The sequence below is a fragment of the Ovis canadensis genome, chromosome 20 (assembly GCF_042477335.2).
Source record: "Ovis canadensis isolate MfBH-ARS-UI-01 breed Bighorn chromosome 20, ARS-UI_OviCan_v2, whole genome shotgun sequence".
Classification (NCBI taxonomy): domain Eukaryota; kingdom Metazoa; phylum Chordata; class Mammalia; order Artiodactyla; family Bovidae; genus Ovis; species Ovis canadensis.
In genome coordinates, this window is record NC_091264.1 from 22,863,751 (window position 1) to 22,891,566 (window position 27,816).

The window sequence follows — 27,816 nt, forward strand, 5'->3', positions numbered from 1 at the left end:
GATTGGGGGCAGGAGGAGAAGGGGACGACAGAGGATGAGATGGCTGGATGGCATCACTGACTCAATGGACGTGAGTCTGAGTGAGCTCGAGGAGTTGGTGATGGACAGGGAGGCCTGGCATGCTGCAATTCATGGGGTCACAAAGAGTCGGACACGACTGAAAGACTGAACTGAACTGAACTGAACTGAGAGGAAATAAAAAAGGTATAATATTTGCTTATGTTTGCAAAAGTAAGCACTCCTAGGATAAATAAGAAAACAGTAAAAATGGGAAAAGAAGTTGAGGTAAGGACAGAAATGACCATATGTGCTTTAAGACTCCTGTAGGTGTACTTTGGGGTTTTTTGCTTTTGTTTTGCTCTGTGGGGTTTTAGCTGTGGCATTCAGGATCTTTCTTTTGTTTTTGTTTTTGTTTTTAGCTTTGGCATGCAGGATCTTTCTTTTGTTTTTTTTTAGTTTTGGCATGCAGGATCTAGTTCCCTGACCAGGGATCAAACCTGGGCCCCTTGCTTTGGGAACATGGAGTCTTAACCACTGGACCACAGTCTTAACCACTGGACCACCAGGGAAGTGCCTGTGTGTTTTTGAATTATGTAATTTAATTACCTAATCAAAAAAAATTTTTTAATTCTTTCAATTTGAGAACAAATGGACTGAACCCTATCAACTTGGCAATATAATCACAAAGAGAGTTAGTTCTGAAGACTTTCCATCCTTAATGGGATGTACTCTTAAGGACAAAAAAATCCCTAACTAAAATTTTAAACTTTTAAGCCCTTATATGTGAATTTTCTTAAGCTTTAAACTTGTCTCTGAAATTATGTTGTTTGAAGTATTATCAATACAGGAATTTTAAAAATAAAGTATTTTCCAATAAATAGGTCAAAAGACATGGTTATATTAAAAGTAGGAGCAATCAGTGTTTTTATTTGTTTATTTTGGGCTATGATGGGTCTTCATTGCTGTGTGAGGGTTTTCTCTAGTTGCTCCAAGCAGGGGCTATTCTTCCTTGCAGTTTGCAGGATTCTTAATTGCTGCAGCTTCTTGTTGCACAGCCCAGGCTGTAGGCACACAGTAGTTGTGGAAATTGGGCTTTGTTGCCCTGCAGCATGTGAAACCTTCAGGGATCAAACCCATGTCCCCTGCATTGGCAGGTGCATTCTTAATCACTGGACCACTGGGGAAGCCCCTGAGGAATCGATGCTTTTAGTGTAAGAGAAAAGATACACAATTATATAACCAAGGAAACCCACTGAAAACGTAATAATGTTTAAAATGAAAAATCAGGAGGAAATTACGAGTTTTCAAATATATCTTTTCTGGTCTTGTCCACTGAAATGGACTAGAAACAATGAGCAACCCTAGTGCCTACTAAAATAAAGCATGGCTTGTTGAAGAAATTGCTGTTTCCACATCTAGAAGTAGGCATTTTTCAAAGTGCACCTGGGACACCTTTTTATGTTAGGAAGCAAGAAAACTTTAGAAGATAAAAGTTTGTCATGTCAGAAGAACCCAGGAGCCTACATGAACATGTCCCCACTGAACAAAGTTATCACAATCTCAGTAACTAAAAGAATAATGATCAAATTGAACACATTGGTTGAATGAAATTCATTATTTTATGGTAATACTCAAAATGAGAATAAATCAAGAACTCTTCACTCATTGCCATTTGGGGTAACTTTTAAAACTTTTGCTTTGAAAATTGGTAATTAAAGGGAAAATTGTTATTGTTTAGTCGCTAAGTCATGTCTGACTGTTTGCAACCCCATCGACTGTAGCCCACCAGGCTCCTCTGTCCATGGGATTTCCCAGGCAGGAATATTGGAGTGGGTTGCCATTTCCTTCTCTTCGGATCTTCCCAACCCAAGGATCAAACCTGTATCTTTTGGTTGACAAGTGGATTCTTTACCTCTGAGACACGTGGGAAGTCCGAAGGGAGACTATTAAGCATTATTTTGCTCTTCCAGTAAAAGTTTATTTTAAGAAAACCACATAGTCCCAGTTAATGAAGAAAACCTTCACAGAATTCTTCTAAACAGTGTGAAGGAAACAATCAGAAAAACATAATTTAACAAACTCCAATGAAATTGTTGATTCAGGCAAGGATTATCAACTGGTTTTAAAACCAGATGATTGATTGTAGTAAACATTCATATAGAGCCACCACAGAGATAACTTTCCAATCTCAAGAGGGAGAGCATTAATTGTATATCAGATGATCAATCTTAGTATCACCAGTGGCTGAGCATGTGTCTCTAATGGACTGCAATATTCACAGCAAGGTAATAACAATATGATTTTATTCTTCTTAGTATCTCATATTCTAGTTGAGGCATCCCTCAGAGGATTTAATCCATTCCTAAAAACATGTTAGATAGTGAATTTTTAGGCAGGGGGAGTCTGTACATCATTGTTCTAAACAGAAAAACATATGTATATATATTCCCAGCACATCTAGAAGCCCCAACCAATTTCTTTCAGTACTTGAAACACTCTAATACATATATGTATATAACAATCAACCAGGTTTTCTGCTTAAGATAAAGCCTTTAAAACACCAGCTCTCTAATTGTTCAACACTGAATTAACTCATTAATGACTTTGTGCAGTAACCTTTAGGGTACAAATCATGTTTTCCTTTAAACTGTAACAAATGTGTACAGTAACGTAAGGAACAGTGAAACAGTACGTTAAAGACATGTAGCCATGCTGCAGGCAGGTGGGATCTTAGTTCCCTAACCGGGGATCAAATCCATGCCCCCCGCCTTGGAAGTGTAGAGTCTTAACCACTCGACTTCCAGGGAAGTTCTGAAAACTGGGTACCTTGATAATTATGGGTAACAACAACAACAAAAATAAACCAGAAAATGAAAATTACTCACTAGGTCTTTTTAGGCTGGCTGTGGCTTGAGAAAACTTCAGTGTCTAACCAGGCCATTTACAACTCTTTCTTAGCCTTCACTTTCAGCATCTGAGACAGGCGCCTTGTAAGTGATACCTGCCCTCTTCAAGATTTCCCTGCAACTTCCTACATGACTTCTAGGCTAAAAATGTGGATCTTTTATTATGGCCCAGCTGGGGAAACACTGACTCTACTTTGGAAGAAAGGAAATTCTTCACCAGAAGAGTTGCAGGACCTGGCTAATACGTACCAGTAGGAATTGGGAGCATGTACCAAGGAAAGGGGATCTTAAGGGCGCTGAAACAAGAAGACTGGAATATAAGACTGGATAAGGAAGGATATGTTAATTAAAAAACACTCTCCTGTGACTTAGGATTTAATATCTTGGCAAAGACACCTGGAACTGATCCTAGTACATCACTGAGAAAGCTCCTTGAAGACTCGGGAAGGCAGCACCCCATAGTGAGAGAGGAGGAGATGCTAGAACTTCCTTGGAAAAGTTAAAACGTAGACATGCTAGAATAAATTTGCTTTACTGTCAGAGAACGTAGGACTTCTCTGGCAGTCCAGTGTTAAGATTTTGGGCTTCCAGTGCAGGGGGAGGGTTTGATCCCTGGTCAGGGAAATTTGATCCTGCATACCATGGAGCATGGTCAAAAATAACTAAAACAAAAAAGCGCTGCTTTGTCAGCAATCAGAAATGGAAATTTAAAAAAAGAACTCATCAGTTGAGTGTGTTTCCTGGAGGCCAGAGGCCACTCCCCTCAATAAAGCAATAAGAAATCTGCTAGAGATGAGCACTGACATTGTTGAGATTATCGGTAGTAACTGTTCTTTGAAAGCTAGGATTCATTCCAGAGGAGGCTGATGTGGAACTGGAGTCCCCAGTGTCAATAGAGAGATACAATTTTGAAAGAGTAGAGGCCCTGACTTAATTGTCAGGGGCAAGGCAGGTGTAATTACCATGATAGGCAGCAAAGCATGATGGAAACTAGAGGGAAGAGGCAGATAGAGGTCTGTGTCAACAGCTAATAGGTCAGGGTTTTCCCGCTGCAAGGTAGATAGTCAGGTAGGACATTACGCAACCTACATAGCCAAAACAAAAAGATCAAGAGTGAATGAGCCAAAGGGTGATGTTTGCTACTGAAGAGAAGAATCATGATCCCTCACTCAACTGACAGATCAAAGCCAGTTCTCAGACCCAGAGAAGACTGAATTATCTTGAGAAAAAACTCTATGACAACATACTAGAAGTTCCTCTAATCCTAATGGGACCTATTGTAATTTATTAAAGGAACTGTACATAGGAAAAAGGAGGAACAACAGGATCTTTTAAGAGATGTGGATTTTAGAATCTGAACTAACAGTGGTATTGAGATACCAAAGCAACATCATGGCACCTGTAGTAAGTGGTATAGGGAAGCTGAGTAATAAATGGAGTCCTGGCCTAAGTATTTCTCACAGTAAGTCTCATGGGTCTATGGCAAAATCCTCTGATGATATCAGTAATTCCCAAGAGCATAGTTAGAAAGGACCTATTTAGACTCTGGTAGAACCCTCCTAGCAGTTCCCTGATCTATGGAGTAAGAGCCATAATGGTAGGAAAAGACAAGTAAAAGTGCCCCAAACAGTATCGTCTACCCCTAACAAGCCAAGATCAATTAGAAGTAGTTTTGCATCCTACATAGAGTGGCAGAGATTAATATCGTCCTCAAATAACTTCAAAGAATGTGGTGGTTATATGGTTATATTTCCTTTTATTTTTTTCACTTCTATGGTTCCTATTCATTGGAAGGACTGATGCTGAAGCCGAAATTCCAATACTTTGGCCGCCTGATGAAAGAAATGACTCATGGAAAAGACCCTGATGCTGCGAAAGATTGAAGGCAGGAGGAGAAGGGAACAACAGGATGAGATGGTTGGATGGCACCACTGATGGACGTGAGTTTGAGCAAGCTCTGGGAGTTGGTGATGGACAGGGAAGCCTGGCATGCTGTAGTCCGTGGGGTCACAAAGAGTTGGACATGACTGAGTAATTGAACTGTAACTTTAATGGCTCCTGCAAAAATCAGATTGACTATGGCGGATGGTGGTAGACTATTTGATAATCCAACATCGCCTCTGGCTCTTGGTATATTGCCTTTATCTTTAAGTATTTTCATTTATTTATGACTCTGCTGGATCTGGCGGTGCTGTTGCTGTGCGAGCTTTTCTCCAGTTGCAGAGCAGGGGCTACCCTCTAGTTGTGGTGCACGGGCTTTCGAGTGCAGTGATTTCTCTTGTTGCAAAGCACAGGCTCTAGGGTGGAAGGGCTTCAGTAGTTGCAGCACATGGGCTCAATAGTTGTGGCTACTGGACGCTAGAGCACAGACTTAGTTGCTTTGAGGCGTGTGGGGTTCTTCCCAGATCAGGGATTGAACCTGTGTCCCTGCACTGGCAGGCAGATTCTTCACCACTAAGCCACCAGGGAAGCCCTAGTATATGGCTTTTGACCTCATAATTATATTTTTTCCTATCTCTATCAGCAAGGAAGATCAGAAACAGTTTACATTCACATAGAATAGACTTTGGTGTCCAGTCGTGGTCCTTCAAACAGGGCTCCTCCCTTGCACCCCCTCATGCTCTCTCTGTCACAATATAGGCTAACATGACCTTGATTATCTGGATATTCTCCAGAATATTATACTAATCCTCTAAACTGAAAACATCTTACACCAGGGAGTAAGAAGTACCCTGGACGCTGCCATAAGATACAAGTATACAGGAAGTGAAGAGATTAACTAAATACAGATTCAAGGGTATCTCATATTGGTGCATAATTAGGAGTCCAATAATTCTGGACATGATAAATGTTATTGCTGATGTGGAGAAAGCTTTAGTGGTCTCAAAAGATCAAACCAGCTATAGCATTCCCTTAAACCAAAGCCTAATCCTCAGCAAAGCCCTAACTCTCTTCAGTTCTGTGAAAGCTGAGAGAGGTGAGGAAGCTGAAGCTTGAAGCCAGCAGAGGTTGGTTCATGAGGTTTCAGAAAAGAAGCCATCTGCATGACATAAAAGTGTTAGGTGAAGCAGCAAGTGCTGATGGAGAAGCTGAAGGAAGATTTGCACAAGCTCTAGCTAATTCATAGAAATGGCTGTGCTAAATGAATAGCCTTTTCAGTGTAGACGAATACCCTTACACTGGAAGAAGAAATCCATCTAGGATTTTTATAGCTGGAGAGGAGAAGTCAGTGCCTGGCTTCAAAGTTTCAAAGAACAGGGTGACTCTTGTTAGGGGCTGGTGCAACTGGTGACTTTAATTTGAAGCCAGTGCTCATTTGCCCTTCTAAAAACCATAAGGCCCTTAAGTATTGTGCTAAATTTTTTCTACCTATGCTCTATGAATGGAATAACAAAGCCTGGGTGACAGCACTTTTGTTTACAACAGAGTAAAGACAAATACTATATGATATCACTTAAATGTGGAATCTGAAAAATCAAACTGATGACTCTAGTAAAGACACAGACTCACAGATACAAAGACAAACTAGTAGTTACCAGTGACAAGGGGGAAGGGGGAAGGGTCAAGTTGGGATAGGGGATTAAGTGGTATAAAGTACTATATCTAAAATAAATAAGCTAAAAGGATATATTATACAACACAAGGAATATAGCCAATGGACCATAAAGAAAGCTGAGCGCCGAAGAATTGATGCTTTTGAACTGTGGTGTTGGAGAAGATTCTTGAAAGTCCCTTGGACTGCAAGGAGATCAAACTAGTCAATCCTAAAGGAAATCAGTCCTGAATAATCATTGGAAGGACTGATGCTAAGCTTCAATACTTTGGCCACCTCATGCGAAGAAATGACTCCTTGGAAAAGACCCTGATACTGGAAAAGATTGAAGGCAGGAGGAGAAGGGAACGACAGAGGATGAGATGGCTGGATGACATCACTGACTTGATGGACATGAGTTTGAGCAAGCTCCAGGAGTTGGTGATGGACAGGAAAGCCTGACGTGCTGCAATCCATGGGGTTGCAAAGAGTCAAACACGACTGAGCAATTGAACTGAACTGAACTGAGGTTTGTCGTAACTTTCCTTTGAAGGAGCAAGTGTCTTTCAATTTCATGGCTGCAGTCACTGTCTGTAGTGATTTCAGAGCCCAAGAAAATAAAATCTGTCACTGCCTCCACTTTTTCCCCTTCTATTTGCCATGACATGATGATACCGACCAGATGCCATGATCTTAGTTTTTTGAATGTTGAATTTCAAGCCACCTTTTTTACTCTCATCTTTCACACTCATCAAGAGGCTCTTTAGTTCCTCTTCACTTTCTGCCACTAGAGTGGTATCATCTGCATATCTGTGATTGTTGATACTTCTCTCTGCAATCTTGATTCCAGCTGTGATTCGTCCAGCCTGGTATTTCACGTGATATACTCTACATATAAGTTAAATAAGCAGGGTGATAATATACAGCCTTGTCATACTCCTTTCCCAATTTGGAACCAGTCAGATGTTCCATGTTTGGTTCTAATTGTGGCTTCTTGACCCACATACAAGTTTCTCAGAAGACAGGTAAGGTGGTTTGGTATTCCCATCTCTTTAAGTTTTCTAGTTTGTTGCGATCCACATAGTCAAAGGCTTTAGCATAGTCAATAAAGCAGAAATAGATGTTTTTCTGGAACTCCCTTGCTTTTTCCTTGATCCAATGAATGTAGGCAATTTGATCTCTGGTTTCTCTACCTCTTTGAAACTCAGTTTGCACACCTGGAAGTTCTCAGTTCATATACTTCTGAAGCCTCGCTTGGAGGATTTTGAGTATAACCTTGCTGGCATGTGAAATGAGTGCAAATGTACAGTAGTCTGAGCATTCTTTGGCATTGTCCTTCTTTGGTATTGGAATGAAAACTGACGTTTTCTAGTCCTGTGGCCACTGCTGACTTTTCTAAATTTGCTGACATATTGAGTGCAGCACTTTAACAACATTAGGACTTTCAATAGCTCAGATGGAATTTCATCATCTCTGCTAGCTTTGTTAGTAGTCATGCTTCCTAAGGCCCACTTGACTTCACACTCTAGGATGTCCAGCTGTAGTTGAGTGACCACTCCATCATGTTTATCCCAGTCATTAAGACCTTTTTTGCACAGTTCTTCTGCGTATTCTTGCTACCTCTTCTTAATCTCTTCTGTTTCTCTTAGGTCCTTACTATTTCTGTCCCTTGCATGGTCTATTCCCTTTGTATCTCTGATTTTCTTGAAGAGATCTCTAGTCTTTCCCATTCTATTGTTTTTCTCTGTTTCTTTGCATTGTTCCTTTAGGAGGGCCTTCTTATCTCTCATTGCTTTTCTCTGGAACTCTGCCTTCTATTGGGTATGTTTCTCCTTTGCCTTTTGTTTCTCTTTGTTCTTAACTATTTGTAAAGCCTCGTCAGACAACCACTTTGCCTTCTTACATTTCTTTTTATTTGGGACAGTTTAGGTCACTGCCTCCTGTACAGTGTTATGAACCTCTCTCCATAGTTCTTCAGGCACTCTGTCTACCAGATCTAATCTCTTGAATCTATTCGTCACCTCTACTGTATAATCATAAGGTATTTGAGGTCATATCTGAATGGTCTAATGGTTTTCCCTCCTTTCTTCAATTTAAGCCTGAATTTTGCAATAAGGAGCTCATGATCTGAGCCACAGTCAGCTCCCGGTCTTGTTTTTGCTGACTGTATAGAGCTTCTCCATCTTTGGCTGCAAAGAACGTAATCAACCTGATTCCAGTATTAACCTGGTGATGTCCATGTGTAGAGTCATCTCTTGGGTGGGTAGAAAGGTGTTTGCTATGACTAGCGTGTTCTCTTGACAAAACCCTGTTAGTGGGATTTCCCTGGTGGTCCAGCGGCTAAGACTCCATGTTCTGAATTCAGGGGGCCTGGGTTTAATCCTTGGTCAGGAAACTAGATCCCACACAACAACTAAGATCTAGTGCAGCCAGATAAATAAATTTTAAAAGAACAAAACTCTGTTAGCCTTTGTCTTGCTTCATTTTGTACTCCAAGGCCAAACTTGCCTGTTATTCCAGGTATCTCTTGACTTCCTACTTTTGCATTCCAGTCCCCTATGATGAAAAGGATATCTTTACTATATAGCTCTATATTTAAAAATCATTAAATACAACAATCCTTGGAAAATGGAAAATTATATTTATTGCAATTAGTTATATATCTGGATTTGTTACTATCTTATAATGAATATTTTATATTGTGATTTTCCTAAATTGCTACTTTCTGCTTTCCTGCTTGCATTTGAAATGATTGTATTTTCTCTTTTTCCTTTATTACTTCTCTAATGGTTTGGAAGTTATACTTCCTATTTCTTCTATTCTTTTAGTAAGTTCTTTTCTATTTTAATGTGCATACTTGACAGTCTAAAGGAGGTTATTTATGTACCTTTTTCCATAACAGTAAAGGGGCCTCTGATTGCTACTACACTGACCCTCTCCCTTCCATATGGTACATTAATATGTCCAGCATTCAGATACGGCTTATTTTTAGATCCTCCATATTGATGTTATTATTGCTTTATGCAATCAGTATCTGTTTAAATGTAAAGTCCTTATTTGTAAGCTCTTCTCTCTTGCATTTCAGTGTTCTATTTCCTTCATCCTGAAATATATCCCTTAGGAATCTTGCACTGAGACTGCGTAAGTGATAAACATTGAGTTTTTCTCATAGTGACTTTATTTCACCCTCACTTAAAAAATTAATTTACCATGAAATCTAAGATACAAATGAACTTGTTTACAAAACTGAATCACCAATATAGAAAACAAACTTATGGTTACCAAAAGCAAAAAGCAAGGGGAGGGATAAATGAGGAATTCGGGATTAACCGATACACACAATTATATATAAGATAAACAGCAAGTTCCTACTGTATAGCACAGGGAACTATATTCAATCTTATAATAATCTATAATGGAGAAAAATATTTTAAAATATATATGTATAACTGAATCACTTTGCTGTTCACCTGAAATGTTGTAAATCAACTATACTTCAATAAAAAATTAACTTACTTTATATTTTAAAAATCCGTAATTTAGATGTCTTGATATTCTAATCTTAAATGTTTGTGTCTACATTTTAAAAACAACTTTTGCTTACATAGCCAAATTAATGTTAACATATCTAACAAAGTAAACAGTGATTTCTTAGTGTCACCTAGTATCCATTCCATATTCTGATTTTCTCAATTATCCCAGTAATATCTGGTTTTCCAATCAGATCCAATCGAGAACCACATACTGCATTAGTTTCTTTATTGTATCCCTTAAGCTTCTTTTAGTGTTGAACTGTCCCTTTTCTCATGACACTGATTAACTAAATTGACAGGGCTGGCTTTCCTATGAAAGAGCCCACTTTCTGCCTCTGATTGCTTCCATAAAGGGGTGTTTAGCGTGTTTCTCTTTCCTCTAGATTTCCTTTAAACTGCAAGTTAGATCCAAAGGCTTGTTTAGATTTAAATCAAACTTAATTGACTAGATCACATTACAGGTGATGCAATATTCTATCAGAAGACAATAATATCTTACTTATTCTTCTGTTATATAAGTATTCCTGTACATAGTTATATGCTAAGATTGTGTTCTTTGTTAATAATTTGCTCTAGACTTTTTCTAGACAGATCTGTGTGATAGGTTTCAGTCAGGATACAGTAAACAAGAGACTGGGAAGAGGGCTGGAAAAATGTACGGTAAAGGTAGCGGGCACATACATTTAGCTTCTAACTAGCATGCGTTGGGACCACTTGGAATAGGCTTCTGCACAGGTGGGAGAATTTTTCTATGATACAAATCTGACTTGGTAGGAGGAAATTGCATCTTCAGCTATATCAAATTACCTTGATACCAAGTTACTCTCCAACTAGACCATTTACTCCTCTACCACCAGCATCTAGACATTTGTTTTCCTCAGTGCTCGGTATTTGCAGATTTTTCTTTTTTTTTTTTTACTTTTGCCAATATCATTATGTAAAATAAGATCTCATTGTAATTTTTTAAAAGTTATTACACATATCATGACATTTTGCTTCTAAATTCTTGAGTATTTATCTTATAAAAATAGACATTTCCTACTTAACCACAACTTCCTTATCACTAATAAAATAATAATTTTTTATACCATCTAATACTAAATCTATATTCATATTTCTCCAGCTGTCTAAAAAGATCAGTAAGGATTTAGGTAAACCTGAAAAGGAGTCGACTGTATACTGGGGGTTTGTTCAAGTCATCTTTATTCTCAGATGGTAGTTTACCTGGGTGTAATGGTGTAAGTTGCCAGATATTTCGTCTGAGACCTAGGAAGGCAGTAGTGCCCTGTCTTCTTGTTTCTATAGTTGCTGTTGAGAAATTTGCTATTTGTCCTGGATTCATTGCTTGTGGAACACATGTTTTCTTTCCTGTTTCTTTTAAAATATCCCCCCATCCCCCTGTCTTTGAGTTCTTTAGTTTCTTTCTGATATATCTGGGTGAGGATTTAGTATATCTTGAGACTTATTTCCTGAGACTGAGAGAATTCTTTTGCAAAATCAGTTCTGGATGTTGATCAATCATGATTTGTTCTCATCATCTTATTATCTGTTTTAAGAGCCGTATTAATAGTGCTGGCACGTATTAGGTGCTTATAAATAGTGGTTGAATGCATTTGTAAATAAGTGAGCATTTTTCCCCGCTCCCCCTCATTCTCTCTATTCTCTCCTACTCAAATTCTTTTCAGATATTTGTTAGAACATTTCATTCTATCCACATGCCTCCTCCTCTCCTTTACACATTTTTCATCTCTTTATCTTTCTTGTCTACATTTTAGACACTTTGGTCAGATTTATCTTCTAGTGCCCAATTCTAATCTCAGCTACTTCTAACCTGTTTAACCCATCCATTGAGTTTATATTTATATATTGAATTATATTAGTTATTTGTAATCATTGATACCTAGTTAATCTTTTTATAATATTCTGTTTATTTCATGCATTTGATTTCTGTTTTATGACTAATTGTTTTTATCATACTTATAGCTTGAATCTTGTAACTCTGCTGTCTGTGTTTTGAGAGTCTAATCCTGCTGTTTCTTATGTAGGCAAACTCTTATTCACTGTGGATTATTTCCTTGTGGGTTTTCTAATTTTGGATTGTGAGCTTATGTTGATGGCCTTGAGACAGACCTTCATAGGCTATTGTGAAGATTGGATAAATTAACTCATGATGGTATGTCTCTAGTACAGGTGAAAATGAAATCATGTTGAAAAGAATAGATTAAAGGGCCAGAATGATCCACCAGATCATGCTGTCTAAAAATAAACAAAATAAAAAATCCACTAGAGTTACATGCTTAAGCCATCAAACCCTGGCAAGAATCACACAAGGGAATAATATCAAAAACCCGCTCCCAGACACCAAGCGCTTTACTCACATTAGCTTTACACTTGATAACAACTATAAGGACAGTGATATTCCATTTTATGGAACAGAAATGGCAACAGGGTCATTAATTTATGGCTGATTGGGGAACCCCAGTTAAGACCCAGGTCGCAATGATTGTAAAGTTCATGCTCTTTTAAATTCACTCCATTATTTCTCAAAACAATTTTTAGAGAAAAAAATAATCATTTGTACTACATATGTTTTTTTTTTTTTTTCCCAATTTCAGTTCAGGCCAGTTACCCCTATGGATCATTAAATGTGTTAAATAGTTAATGAAAAGGGGAAAAGAATACATAAAACTAGAAAAGAATTACATTTTAAGTAGAAAAAAATTAGTATTCATTTTTCCAATTTGGGATTTCATTTATGTACAAAAAAAGGCAATCAACAAGAAGCTTACTTATGAGAAATACCTACAGCTCCGAGAATCTAATAAAAAGATATCTGAGCTGAGCATTCCAAACCCAACAAAGCAAACAAGTATGAATTTAATTCCTGAATAAGGAATTTCCAACATAGTCTCAACATATATTATTTTACATCAAGAAGCTAGGCAGCATTAAAGCCGGTTGGTGCCAACATATTTCAGTGTATGTTACCCGGCCCCAGACAGGCTGATGGGATGTGCCTACTAGGAAAGTTAGGTTCTGGGTCTGCCCGTCTTGTCTGTCAAGCTCTTTCCAGGATCATCTACCAAGGAAGAGCCAGGATATTCAGGAATTACCAACTGTTTTAAATATTGTCAACATTAATTGCACCTAGCATTTGGAGTTAGGTGATTTGATTTTAATAAGGTAGACTCAATTCACTATTTAAAATATGTGGTATGAGTTTATTTAAGGTACTAGTCTTGGTCTCTGGATTTAATCAACAATCCACCGACCGATTATTTGTTACTGGTTGGTACTTGTCATTTGATATAAACTTGATTCAGGGACTTCTCTGGTGGTCCAGTGGTTAAGATTCTGTGCTTCCATTGTAGGGGGCACAGGTTCAATCCCTGCTTTAGGAACTAAGATCCAATATGCTGTGCAACCAAGAAAAAGAGTTAAAAAAAATTTAATATGTAATCTTCACATCTCAGATTTGGCTGTAGGTTACATTTTATTATAAGGACTTTAAAATGTTTAATGCTGTTAAATAATTAACTAAATAATTAAAGTTAATCATTAACTTTGCAAATGTATACACAGAAGAATGGAAAGATGATTTTGTTAATGTATTTAGCAAAAACAGATGATGTATGTAAATAAGTAGAGTCCTGGGAGGTTAACTCTCTGGAACTAATTGGTCAGATTTCCTTTTTGGCTATGAGTTTATTTTTGCCAGACTCTGAGAAGATCAACCACCATTCCAAAAAAAAAAAAGTACTGACATTTTATTTTTCTAAAAGAGCCATGCCATATAATCTGGATTGTTTTTTCTATAACAAATGTGTACTGACTTTAACAAAACAAATCAGATGATTTTAATACTATGACAGCAATACAAATAAAATATTTTTAAAATTGAATTTTGTAATCATTTCAATTTAAAAAATCACCTTGGCTTCCTATTTAGTCAGAATCCCTTAAAGATAAGCCTTCTTGGGACTTTCCTGGTGGTCCAGTGCTTAAGACTGCATTTCTAAGGCAAGTGGTGTGGGTTTGATCCCTGGTCTGTGAACTAAGATCCCACATGCCATGTGGCATGGCAAAAAAAAATAAGCCTCTTCCTTTTTCAATTTCTACAGGCTATAGTATCACTTATCCCAAATGAAAACCTGCTTTCCACACCTGCCTTAATACAGCCCCCGCCAGCCACATGAGGGCCACATCCCAGCTGCTTGCAGCCTGTGTGAGGCTGGGGTGGTGGCCCTCAAGGTCATTTACGCACTGGCGTAATTTACGCAAGGGTTTCTCTGAGCTCTGACCCCGGGGTTAGTACTGTTAGGTGACAGGGCATATATGTGCCACTGCACGAAGCATTCCAGGTGCCTCTCCAAAAGGTAGTTTCCTATTCAAGCACTGGCCAAGGATCTGAGTTCCCCGAATCCTAGCCAGTGTTAAATATTTCCTTCCCATCGGACTTGTCTCTCTGATTGGTGTAGTGGTTATCTCACTGGAATGATTTCTCATTTCATTTACTGCATTTATCATTTCTAGAAGTCCCGCTTGGTTCTTTTTCAAACCCGCCATATCTTTTTCTAGTTTTCTATTTCTCGCAGATGTGTTCAACCTATTTCTTTAAGATCATACACTTCATTATTTTACAGCCTGTATAAGATAGTTTCAATGTGTAAAGTCTTTGCATGGGGCTGCCCCTAGGCCACAGGATACCTTTAAGCAAATTAGAAAAAGTGGCCCTTCTTCAAGCATGTGGTCTTCATGGCTCAGATGGTAAAGAATCTGCCTGCAGTTCAGGAGACCCTGGCTCAATTCCTGGGTTGGGAAGATTCCCTGAAGAAGGAAATGGCTACCCACTCCAGTATTCTTGCCTGGAGAATTCCATGGACAGTGGAGCCTGGCAGGCTAGAGTCCATGGGGTTGCAAAGAGTCGGACACGACCGAGTGCCTAACACTTTCACTTTTCTTCAAGCACACTTTTGGGAAAGTGAGAAGATTATCAGAAAACCTGACCAGCTCCTCCAGGTGGAACTTTGCTGCATTCTGTGGCATACACATGCACCCACACTGTGACCCCCTCACCAGTCCCTGGGTTCTGGACACATTTGCTGATGGCCAAGCACTCTGTGCCACCTGTGCCCGAGGTGTCTGGTTTGGAGTCCAGCAGAACTTGGGCTTCTAGGGCAACAGGCTGGAGCCTGATTTCCTTGTGCCCTAAGTTATTTTTGACTATATGCTAGTCATTATATTGGAAGAATTGTTTGTAGGGATAATTTGAGCACCAGGATGAAGGTAATTTCTTCCATAGAGAATTTGTTTTGCTTCTTCCAGGACCCTGGGTACCTTGTCAATACTGAGCCACACAAAGTCAAGGCTTGGGATATCCTGGGTAACCCAGGTAAACAGAACCAGGCTGTCTTTCTGGCAGGCTGGTCCACTTCTAAATAGTTTACCCTCATCCTGCCTTATTCGGGGGAAAGGGTCTCCTGTTTGACTTCCCACTGGGCAGGCCCTGGGCTGTGATGGAGACCCATTCTTCTTAAGATGTCATCAGAAGGGAAGGTCAGCCCTCCCTTAGTGGACAAAGGCCCTTCCTTAGCAGGACAGCAGCCTCTGGGCTCCTCCTACCTTGGTACTGGTGACCTACAGATTGATGCTGTCCTCCTTGTCAGTTCTTTACAGGGGATGTTTTCAACATCTTGTCCAGCTTTTTTTTTTTTTTTTTCAGTCGTGTCCGACTCTTTGCAACCCCATGAATCGTTTACTTAGTTGTTTTCAGCAGGAGGATGGCTGGAGAGCGTTATCCTGCTATTACCAGAAAGAGAAATCCTGTTGCTCTAATTTGCATTTCTTTGATTAGTGGTGCATCCCAGCATCTCTTCTGAAGCTGGTAGCAGTTCAAGTTTCCTCTTCTGTGAAATGCCCTCTTTTCTCTTGGCCTCCTGCCTTCCTCTTGTTGATTTGCAAGTGTTCCTTAAATACTCTAGGTATTCATTCCGTTTAATATATGTTTTTCTAATCTGCCCTCCATCTAGTCAGTACCTTGATGGTGTCCTTCACTAAACAAAATCTTGGATTTTGACGTGGGCAGAATTTCTCTACTGTCCGCCTCTAGAGTTGTGTCTGTCTCATCCTTCATGACTGTTTAGACCAAGCCGGTTCCTCCAGCCTCCTTTGACCTGCACCATGTAGAGGGGCGCTGACTTCTCTGTGGTGTTGACCAAGCTGAATCTGCAGTGTCAGCAACCTCACTGCGTTGCTGCTTCATTTGTTAGCTTCCCATAAACCCCCCATGTCCCTCACATGTGTTGCTGTTAAACCAGATCCTGGGTTTAGGAAGTTAAGTTTTAGACCTTCAAGCAGAATACAGATCTCTATTATTTTTCATCCTGATTCAGCCCACCATTCCAGGCTGCTGAGTTATTTTTGGGCCCTGATTCTGTCATCCGGTGCTTTGGCTGTCCCAGTTTTGTGCCACCTGAAACTTTGATAAATATGTCATCCATTCCCACGTCCAAGTAACTGGTGAGAATGTAGAACATGAGAGGATTCGGGCCAGAGCCCTGGACCATGTCCCTGGAGTTCTCTTTCAGGCAGCTATTGATCAATTGATGGTCACATTCCACCAAGAATGACTGACAAGCATCTCAATGCCTGAGTCTGCTCTTTAAAAAAAGAATGGATATATGTATATGCATAACTAACTCACTTTGCTGTCCAGCAGAAACCAATACAACATTGTAAATCAACTATGTTTGAAAAATTAATATAAACGAATAAATGAATACCTGAGTCTGGGCTAAGCCCCGAGAATACAAAGGTGGCAAATGAAATAAGTTCTCCACTCTCAGAGGGTTCACATTCTAGTGGAGGAGACAGATGCATTTAAATATGGTATACATTCTGGGCATCCCTGGTGGCTCAGTGGTAAAGAATCCGCCTGCCAATGCAGGAGACTTGGGTTCGATGCCTGGTCTGGGAAGATCCCACATGCTGCAGAACAGCTAAGCCCATGGGCCACAACTACTGAGCTTGTGCTCTAGTGCCCGGGAGCTGCAACTACTGGCCCACAATTACTGAAGCCTGCGCGCCTAGAACCTGTGCTCCTCAACAAGAGACGCCACCGGAATGAGAAGCCCATTCATCACAACAAAGAGTAACCCCCCACTTGCCACAACTAGAGAAAACCCCATGTAATGATGAGGACCCAGCACAGTCAGAAATAAATACATAAATAAAGCTTTTGTTAAAAATGAAAAATATAAATTCAAACACACTTGTTTGGTACTTTTGGTTTTACATAGAACTCCCTGCAAGGACTATCTCTTTTGAGCCCTGTTTGGGATAGGCAGCCAACTGGGAATACATTTCTTTGTGTATTAAAAGATTTTATTTTTTAATGTTTTGTTTTTAAATCTAACTTTATTTATGTCTTTCTGGCTGTGCTGGGTCTTCGTTGCTGCACAGGCCTTTCTCTGGTTGCAGTGGGTGGGGGCTGCTCTCTAGTGGGGTGCCCGGGCCTCTCACTGCCGTGGCTTCTCTTGTCGCGGAGCACGGGCTCTGGGGCGTGCAGGCTGCGGTGGCTGCGGCCCCCAGGCTCTAGAGCACAGGCTCAGTAGGTGTGGTGCGCGGGCTTAGTTCTGTGGCATGTGGAATCTTCCTCAATCAGGGGTCTAAACCTGTGTCTCCTACAGGCGGATTCTTCACCACTGAGCCACCAGAAAAGCCTGATTTTATTTTTTAAGAATATATTTATGTACTTGGCTGCGCCAGGTCTTCCTTGCAGCATTCAGGATCTTTCAGTTGCGGCATGGGGGATCTAGTTTCCCAACCCAGGGTCAAACCCGGGGCCCCTGTGTTAGGAGCACAGAGTCTTAGTGACTATATCTCCAGGGGAATCCAGCCATCCCACATTTCTCATGTTCCCCTGAGGGCTGTTAGGATATTAGTCCAACGCTCTGCTGAAGTTCAAGTGTCTACAGTAACAGCAGAAGTATTTCCACCAGGACAGAGACCTGTTCCTTGTGAATGTATGCAGTGCCCCTTTATAAGTGCTTATTAATGGTTTGTTCATAATCCACTGCCAGTTTTGTTGGTGGCAATTCCTCCAAGATCTCTGAGGCAGTTCTCTCACTCTGCTGGGATGTAATTCATCAGGGCCAGGAGATTCAAGAAGACTTACAGTCTTCACTGTTTATCTGAGGAGGGTATTTACACTTCAGACCAGCAATCGGTAGCCTGGCAAAGCCCTCTTCAGAGTCCAGCCTCTCTGCTTCTGGGAGGCAGTAATACAGTGTTTCTCCATTGGGAGGGGTGGGGGCAGGAGGGGTGTCCCTGTGCCTTTAATGAATTATGAAACTCATTAAGCAGGTCGGGACCAGTGTTTGCTTTTACATAACATGGAAAGGATAGAATCAGAGAGCACTGTAGCTAGCAAGGGTACATGTTTCATAAAATTTCCTTTCAGTTACACATATGTGTTCTGGATCTAAAATACATCTCTTACTGAAGGTCATCCCAAAAAGTTTAAAAGTTACTGGCATAGTGATTAAATCAGTCCTCTTAAGTCAGCCAGGCGACTCTGGGCAAATTACTCAACCTAACAGAATTTCCTCATCGGTCAAACAAGATTGGGGCACCCATCTCCTTGGGTTGTTATGAGGATGAAGTGACACAAGAAGTGAAAACTGCTTCGTTCAGCACCTGGAATGGAATGTGTGCAGAAGGCGCTTTAAAGACAAGCGCGCCTGGCCTTGTTCGTCTCTCATTTCCAGCGCTGTTAATTTCACTTCCTACTTTCTATTTTCGGCAGTCTGGAGAAGAAAGACTCTGACTTTCTAGCAATCCTGGATTTTATGGATATCATCTTATCTCACAGGGTTTCAAGGCTCGTAAACCTGCTTCTTCCGCGGCTCGAGGCTGGCGCCGCCTGCATTTTAGGGGCGGTCCGGTGCTCCCTGACCCACCGTCTGCGGTTGGAGATCAGCCTTCCGGGGCCCCTCTGGTTACGTGGGTAGGGGTGATGATGAGTGCTTTGTTTCAAACCTAGGTTTTCTCCTTTTTCCTCTGAGGGAAGCCCTTCCTCCCATCCTTGTATTAAAAGGTCACTTTTAATACACTTGTAAACTTTCTCCCAACTCCTCGGGTTCAAGGTGCTTCTTTGTCCTCCTTCCAGCCAGCATCCCAGCTCCCTGGTGCGGGGTGGCGGGCTGAGGTGCGCTCAGCCCATCGCACCGGCTTGATTCAGGCACCGCCCTCACTGTTAGGGGGCCGGGGGCGCTGGAGGGCGGGCAGGAAGGTCTGACTCCTCCCAGGAGCAGGCACCTGGTTGGTGCTTCATGGCCCACGTGAAAGCTCCTGGCTCACTCAGCCCCTCATTCAATCAGGGACTTCACATGAAGTGCTGAGGATACAAGATGACTAAGAATGGATCCCTGCTTTCAAAAAACTCAGTCTTTAATACCACCCCTCAAAATATTTAAGCAGCTGGTGTGGTGGATACGGGCTTCTCAGCCTGCCAATGCGGAGAGGTGGGTTCTGTCCCTGGGTTGGAAAGATCCCCTGGAGAAGGGAATGGTTACTCACTCCAGCACTCCTGCCTGGAGAGTTCCATGGACAGAAGAGCCTGGTGGGCCACAGTCCATGGGGTGGGCAAAGACTGAGCGACTAACACACGTGATAAACCATAACAGAAAAGAATATTTTTAAAAAGAATGTATAGGAACTTCCTTGGTAGTCCTGTGGCTAAGACTTCTTGTTCCTAATGCAGAGGCCTGGGTTCCATCCCTGGTCAGGGAACTGGATACTACATACCGTAACAAAAGATTCTGCATGCCACTACGAAGACCCAACACAGCCAAATAAATAAACATTAAAAAAATAATAATAATTTTTTTTAAAAAGAATGTATCTATAACTGAATCACTTTGCTATACAGCAGTAATTAATGCAACATTATAAATCAAATATATTTCACAAGGTTCGATACAGGGTACAGGATGCTTGGGGCTGGTGCACTGGGATGACCCAGAGAGATGATATGGGGAGGGCGGTGGGAGGGGGCCTCAGGATTGGGAACTCATGTACACCCGTGGCAGATTCATGTCAATGTATGGCAAAACCAATACAGTATTGTAAAAAAATAAAAAAAAATTAAAAATCAAATATGTCAGCATTTATAGAGTAAGGAACAGAACCACGATCCAAGAAATTTAAGGGGCAAAGTCTGATTTTTAAAAGGACTGGTCCCGTTTCAAGGGTTTTCATCTCAAATTGTATATAAAACAGGAACCATCCTCATTTTTATTTTCAGATAACATATTTGGTACCATGAGTTGAGAGGGTCACAGGATCCTGGGGCATCACTTGGAGGCCATGCCGAATGCAGCGTCATACCAACAAAACCCTGCGTTATGAAGAAGTCCACTCCACTTCTGGAGACAAGTCCTAAAAGTGACTGTGGGACTTTCTCCTCTCTCCCCAACTAGCAAAGGAGCATCACTTAGAAAAAACTTTGCAATTGGTATATCAGTCAGCAATGAAATGTATACTTCTCAAATATTCCAAGGCTATACACCTTCTTAAAAAAATGCAATAATAAAAGTTTTAATTCAGCAGGTATTATAAGGCTTTTTGCTACTGCTGCTAAGTCGCTTTAGTCATGTCCGACTCTGTGCGACTCTGTGCGACCCCATAGCCCACCAGGCTCCCCTGTCCCTGGGATTCTCCAGGCAAGAACACTGGAGTGGGTTGCCATTTCCTTCTCCAATGCATGAAGGTGAAAAGAAGAAGTGAAGTCACTCAGTCGTGTCTGACTCTTAGCGACCCCATGGACTGTAGCCTACCAGGCTCCTCCGTCCATGGGATTTTCCAGGCAAGAGTACTGGAGTGGGGTGCCATCACCTTCTCTGATAAGGCTTTTTAGTTTTTGCTAAGTGATGGATGTGCTTTTGTATCTGATGATTTTACTTTGTATTTCCTTGATTACTGAAGAGTTTAGCTACCGTCTTTCTTTATGCTTATTGGCCACTTTTTTATATATTTAAAGATATGATCAAGTCTTCTTAGGGCTTCCCAGGTGGCACTATTGGCACTTCATGGCAAATAGATTGGGAAACAATGAAACAGTGACGGATTTTATATCCTTGGGCTCCAAAATCACTGTGGTTGGTGACTGCAGCCATGAAATTAAAAGACACCTGCTTCTTGGAAGAAAAGCTATGACAAACCTGAGCAGCATATTAAAAAGCAGAGACATTACTTTCCCACAAAGGTCCGTCTAGTCAAAGCTATGGTTTTTCTAGTGGTCATGTATGGTTGTTTGAGTTGGACCATAAAGAAGGCTGAGCTCCGAAGAATTGATGCTTTTGAACTGCGGTTTTGGAGAAGACTTGAGAGTCCCTAGGACTGCAAGGAGATCCAACCAGTCCATCCTAAAGATAATCAGTCCTGAATATTCATTGGAAGGACTGATACTGAAGCTGAAACTCCAATACTTTGGCCACTTGATATGAAGAACTAACTCCTTGGAAAAGACCCTGTTGCTGGGAAAGATTGAAAGCAGGAGGAGAAGAGGGCAACAGAGGATGAGATGGTTGGATGGCATCTCTGACTCAATGGACATGGGTTTGAGCAAGCTCAGGGTGATGGTGAAGGACAAGGAAGCCTGGAGTGCTGCAGTCCGTGAGTCTCAAAGAGTCGGACACGACTAAGTTACTGAATGACAACAAGGTGGCACTAGCAGTGAAGTCTTCCCTGGTATCTCAGCTGATAAAGAAGCTGCCCGCACTGCAGGAGACCTGGGTTTGATCCCTGGGTCTGGAAGATTCCCCTGGAGAAGGACATGACAACCCACTCCTGTATTCTTGCCTGGGAAATCCCATCAACAGAGGAATTTGGTGGGCTACAGTCCATGGGGTGGCACAAGAGTCAGACGCGACTTAGTGACTTAACAGCGATAACAACAAATTATTTACTCTCTAACTTATTGGAGCTTTTTACACATTCTGGATTCCCGTTCTTTATTACATGAATTGCAATTGTCTTTTCTCATTTATGGCTTCTCTTTTCATTTTCTTTTTGGTTTCATATAGAAATTCTTTACTTTAACGTAGTCTAATTCATGAGTTTTCCCCTTTATGGTTGATGCTTTTATGTGAATTTTTAGATGAGTCCTTCTTCCTAGATCATAAGCATATTCTCCTATATTGTCTTCTAAGATCCTGGTAGGTTTGCTTTTCATCCATGGATGAAAAATCCTTAGATTTTTAGTCCACCTGGAATTAATTCTGAGTTTGGTGTGGGGTAGGGATTCATTTTAAGTTATTTTTATGTGAATGCCATTCTTCCCTGCACTATTTACCAAAACATTCACCTTTCCTCAATTTCTCTGCAATACCACCTCTTATATCAGGCGTTCATACGCGTGGATCTGTTTCGATGGCCATTTGTCTCTGTACCAGTTCAACATTGTCTGAATTTTGTGGCTTCATGAAAAGTCTTGATATCTTTAGGCCAACTCTCCTCTCATTGTTTTTCTTCTCAAAAGACATGGTTAGAGCTAGGCTTTGATCTTTATAAAGTAACTATTTGATTAGATATTTATCTATTAAAAATAGATATTTTTCTACACCCTTTCTTTAGCCAAAAATAGGTTATACATCTTTTTAAAATCTGTGCTTTACCAGTCATGTGGACTTTGTGTGTCCTATTCAGTTCCAAAAGAAATTGATGTTCATTATGGGACGATCAGCTGAGCAGAGACCTAATGCTCTGCTCACACATTAGAGTTGAGTGCCTGGCCTATCTTATCCTCAGTAAGAAGTGTATATAACAGGAGGTTGACTTTAAAAATAGTCACAACCTGAATGTCGAGAGTTACATTTTATTCAGTGGGGATTTTTATGATTTCAAGCCCAGGAGTCAGCATTTCAAGTAACCATGGGAGAACTGCTCCCAGGAGGCGAGGGGAGGAATCAGGTTATATAGAAGTTTGTTACAAAGGGCAGGTAGTCTGAACATCAAAAGCATTTTTATGAATTAAAGAAAACCAGATACCTTAATATTCCTTAAATATTAAGGAATTTAGCACTTTTCTATGTATGGGAAGATGCAAGAGTCTGGGCTCACTGAAATCATTCCTTTCACGTGCATCTCAGCTATCTGGGGCCAGTATCCTGTGATTTTTCACGTCCTGAGTTCCGTAGGGAGTGGCTGCAGCTGATGACTGCTCGATCACGCAGGTATTCTTCTCCTTCCTGAGTGCCCTGAAGGGCTGGAAGCGCTGATGACTGTGACATCTCTGTTTACTACTATGACAGGAAATAGTCCGTTTCTTAATAAGTAGAAGTGTTTGTATCCATCTCATGGCTTGCAGTGTATCTGAAGATGGGAGGATGGAAGGAGGTCACGGGGCTGGCGCTGGTACTGGAGGTGACATGCCACCAGTCCCTGCAGCATTTCTTCAGCTCGGGCTGGCTGAAAGGGACAGAAGAGAAAACTGAGGGGAGAGGGGACTCAAAGGACACCTTTCAGTTTGGCATCCCTCGGGCTGGGAATGAGGACAGAGAAGGGGAAGAGCTGGGAGGTGGCAAGCAATGGCTGGGGATGGTAGAAACCGGCAAGGCAAACCTGTGGCCGGAAGACGGCATGCAGCCCATCGTCAGAGAGTCCAATAGGGCCAGACACCCTCCGTCTGTGTCTCCCCACCCCCGCCCGGTGCTGTGCAGGGGCCGGAGCTCACAGGACAGCTCCTGCAGCTAGCTGGTGGCAGTGGTTCTCCTAGACATCACCTAGCAACTGCTCAGAACAAAGATGCAGAAGAAAGCCGATTGTTTCTCCCTTCCTTTCTCCTCCAGTTTGTTCCATCAGCTGTATTAGACAGGATGGTGGCCAATCCTTGTCATCATGGAGTTACCTTCAAACCCTGATGGTGGGCCCCAAGCAAGTGAATTGAAAGAACAAGGTATGCAACTTACTTGGGGGTGTGCCTCAGAAAATCTTTTTGAAAAAATTACATTTCAACCAACTTGAAATACATTTTTCCCCACAAGCCATTTTCCTCCAGGTGCTATCCCTTTCCAGTGAGTCATTTTATCCTGGCATCACCATCTTTGCACATCACAACCTGGCCTACTCTGGCCACGGCCCCTTAAGACCTGCTATTCTCTCCTGTTCAAGGCTGAGAGTCACATTACCATTTCCCAAAGGGCACCACTGTTTGAGTCCCTGTCTAAGCAATCCTGTGCAAAAGATCCAGGGTGGGCTTCTACCACTGGGGATCTGGACACTGGCCTGAATCCAAAACCTAGTGTAGATGTCCTGCAAGTAAGACCATCTCTTTCTCCTGGAAGCCGGGGAAGTGGGTGTAGGCTGGAAGGACAAGTCTCTGTGGCTGCAGGAGGACATGCAATCTATTTTATGGATGACCGCCTCAGTACCGAAGGCAGTATAGTCTCTGCAAGCCTTCAGCATAGGCTTCAGGGCTTCCCAAGGTGCTCACAGGAGCTCCGGCACATTATACCTTTGTTCTCTTCTAGCTCCTGCCCACCTGCCCTGCCAATGCTGTCTCCCAACCCCCAGCCAAGCTCGTGTGGCTTCCAGGTGTCTAGAGACCTGACGCCCACTGCAGTGGCTGATTCCAGAAAGGCCACGGCTGTGCAACAGGAACACCGCGCCACAACTGCCTCCCCGCCGCCTCCTTCTCCTCCTCCTGAGAACGCGTGTGTGTGTGTGTGTGTGTGTGGGCACCGCATCCGACACTGAGAGGTGGGTGAGACAGGATCCTTGCTTTCATCAGGCAGGCGTGACTCAGTCTTAGCCTCTAGCTCTACACACGCGCGCCGTCTGCACTCCCTCTGCCCCCGTTCTCTCTGGAACAGCTCACATGCTTCACTACCATCCTTGCACTGACACAACCTGTAGTGAGTGGGTTGAATGGTGCCCTGCAAAAGATGCCTCCACATCCCGACCCCAGAAACCTATGAATGTTAACTAATTGGGGGGAAAAAAGGTGTTTGCAGATATAATTAAGAATCTTGAGATTGTCCTGGATTATTGGGTGATCTCTGAATCCAATGGTGAGTGTCCCAAGAGACACATGAGAGGCACAGGCAGAAGAAAGGGCCCTGTTGGGACTTCCCTGGCGGTCCAGTGGTTAAGAATCCCCCTGCCAACGCAGGGGACACAGGTTCCATCCCTGGTCTGGGAGGATCTCACGTGCCACAGGGCAACTAAGCCTGCGCCCCACAATTACTGAGCCCGAGTAATCTAGAGCCCACATTCTGTAACGAAAGAGGAGCCCCTGCTCACCCCAACCAGAGAAAGCCAGTGCACAGAAACGAAGGCCCAGTGCAGCCAGAAATAAGTGAAAGAAAGAATAGACGGCCTTGTGAAGGAGGAGGAGGAGAACGGAGCTCTACAGCCATACACCAAGGGACACCTGGAGCCTCCAGGTGCTGAAGGAGGCAGAGTGAGATCCCCTAGAGCCTCGGCAGGAGCCCGGCCCTGCTGGCCCCTTGGTCTTGGACACCCGGCCTCCAGAATGGTGAAGATAAATTCTCGTTAAGACACCAGCTGGTAGCGATCTGTCACGGTGGCCCCAGGGAACTAATATACTACCCTTTGACAAACCCGGTGTCCCAGTCCACGTCCTGCCCTGAGCCACTCGATGGCAGCACTTGGGGGTGAGCATCCCAGCCTTCAGACACTCCCTTCACTCTGCTTCCCGACTCCACAGGACACTTTCACAATCTTTCACGCTGGTTCCCTCATTTCCTCATCCTGACTTCTAAATGTTGGAGGTCCCCAGCTAAGCTTTCGTGCATCCCCTCAGTGAGAGACTTCCCAGGTGGTCCAGTGGCTAAGACTCTGCACTCCCATGCAGGAGGCCAGGGTTTGATGCTTGGTCGTGGAGTTAGGTCCCACATGCTGCAACAAAGATCTGGCACAGCCAAATAAATAGTGTAAATTTTTTTTTTTTAATGCCCTTGGTAAAAGCACCCAGTCCCTGACTCTAAAACTATCTGCATGATGACTCTTCCAAACTTACCTCGGCAGGAGCTTGGCACAGAGTAGGGGCTCAAAAACTACTTGGAGGGGGTTCCCTGGCTGCTTAGTGGTTAGGGTTCTGGGCTTTCCCTACCATTGCTCAGGTTCAGTCCCTGGTCAGGGAACTAAGACTGCAAGACTGTACACATTGCAGCCAAAAAAACCAAAATCCAAAAAATAACAAAGCTGGAAAAAGAGAAAAATCCTTGAAGAGTGGGTCTTTTCACATAAATCGCCATTTTTATGTGGTTACCACATTCATTTTGAAAGCACTTTTAGATATCCTGTCTTGCTCTTCTCTGACAAGCCCTTGGACACCAGCCCTTCAGCGATTCTGTGGTAGAACCCAGGTGGTAGGATCGTCCACATGTGGCCTGCTGACCCCGAACCCCTTCTGGGAAGGTTCTGCTCCGCTCATCAGGCTCTTGTAGGATTTCTCTGCAGAAGGAACCAGTCAAGCATGACTCCACCTTTGGATCATTAAGGCTTCTCAAAGGCTTTCTCTACATCACGGGCTGGCAAAGTACGACCTGTGGGCCATCTGGCTGGCTGCCTGTTTCTGTAGTTTTCCTGGAATGCAGCCACACTCGTCCGTGTACTGACCGTCTGGCGGCTTCCACGCTCCAATGGCAGAGCCCACGGGCCTAGCGTGCTCGCTCGCTGGCCCTTTGCTGAGCTCACTGGTCTGCTCTGGGACAGGTGAGCCACAGTGGAGGCTTCCCACTCCTTGTTCTGTCTGTCCTGCCGTCTCCGACATCAGTTCTTGGCTAGAGGAAGGTTCAACGTTCTTCCCCTTCCCTGCTCATCACCCTCGTGGGATTTGAACTCATGGGAGACGTGAATCCTGCCGTGTCAGTGAAGGTCTCCGTGATTACTGATGACCTTTGCACCCTCTTCCCTCTTGGCTGATGCCTCTCCCCAGAGTGGAGTCTTTGATGATCCATCAGGCAGGTGTCTGACCACGTCTGCTCTTCCAGGATTCTCTCCTGGTGGACTCTCTGGTGGGCCCCAAGAGTCCAGTTTTGGCTGAGGGCTTTTCTACACCATTCTTAAGGCTTCTTTATAGTATAAATTCTCTGGTGGGCAATGCCATGGGGTCGATCCCCAAAGGGCTTTCCCTACTCACCATGCATGCAAGGCTTTCCTCAGAGTGAACACTCAGAAAAACCAAGCATTGGGAGCTTTTGCACGCATGGGGCCTCTCTCTCCTGTGAACTGCAGTGACCAGAGGTTAGTATGATATACATGACAGCTCCTCCACACCTGTGATATGCACATGGCCTACTTGGGGTGTGGACATGGGTGTGTGATGAGATGTGATCTCTCTCTGAAATCTCTCCTACACTCTTTATGTTCTGTTCAGCTTCTCTCTTGTGTGGACTGTTTGACCAACAATTAGAGTGACCTCCTGAGGAAAGGCCCTCCTGGCAGATATATTCCTTCCCAGAAGGCTGAGCAACGAAGAACTGATGTTTTCAAACTGTGGTGCTAGAGAAGACTCTTGAGACTTCCTTAGATCAAACCAGTCAATCCTAAAGGATATTAACCCTGAGTCTTCATCGGAACAACTGATGCTGAAGCTGAAGCTCCAATACTTTGGCCACCTGATGAGAAGAGCCGACTCATTAGAAAAGACTCTGATGCTGGGAAAGATGGAAGGCAGGAGGAGAGGGGGATGACAGAGGATGAAATGGTTGGATGGCATCATTGACTCAATGGATATAAGTTTGAACAAACTCTGGGAGATAGTGAAGGACAGGGAAGCCTGGCAAGCTGCAGTCCATGGGGTCGCAAAGAGTCAAAC

At 42.6% G+C, this 27,816-nt stretch overlaps 1 protein-coding gene across 7 annotated transcripts in view; it reads left to right on the top strand.

The window, feature by feature from the left end:
* The window catches only part of ZBTB9 (zinc finger and BTB domain containing 9), a 51,801-nt gene that overhangs the window by 11,963 nt on the left and 12,022 nt on the right, over window positions 1–27,816 (top strand). For 2 of the 7 annotated variants that reach the window (XR_011251357.1, XR_011251362.1), the window contains exons 2-4: window positions 4,701–4,846; window positions 23,822–23,928; window positions 24,503–26,215. The gene's annotated coding sequence lies outside the window, so the exon portion shown is untranslated. Of the gene's footprint in view, window positions 1–4,700; window positions 4,847–6,550; window positions 7,074–20,277; window positions 20,586–23,821; window positions 23,929–24,502; window positions 26,216–27,816 lie in introns of those variants that run through there. The other 5 variants (XR_011251359.1, XR_011251360.1, XR_011251358.1 and 2 more) reach the window with 4 other exon arrangements.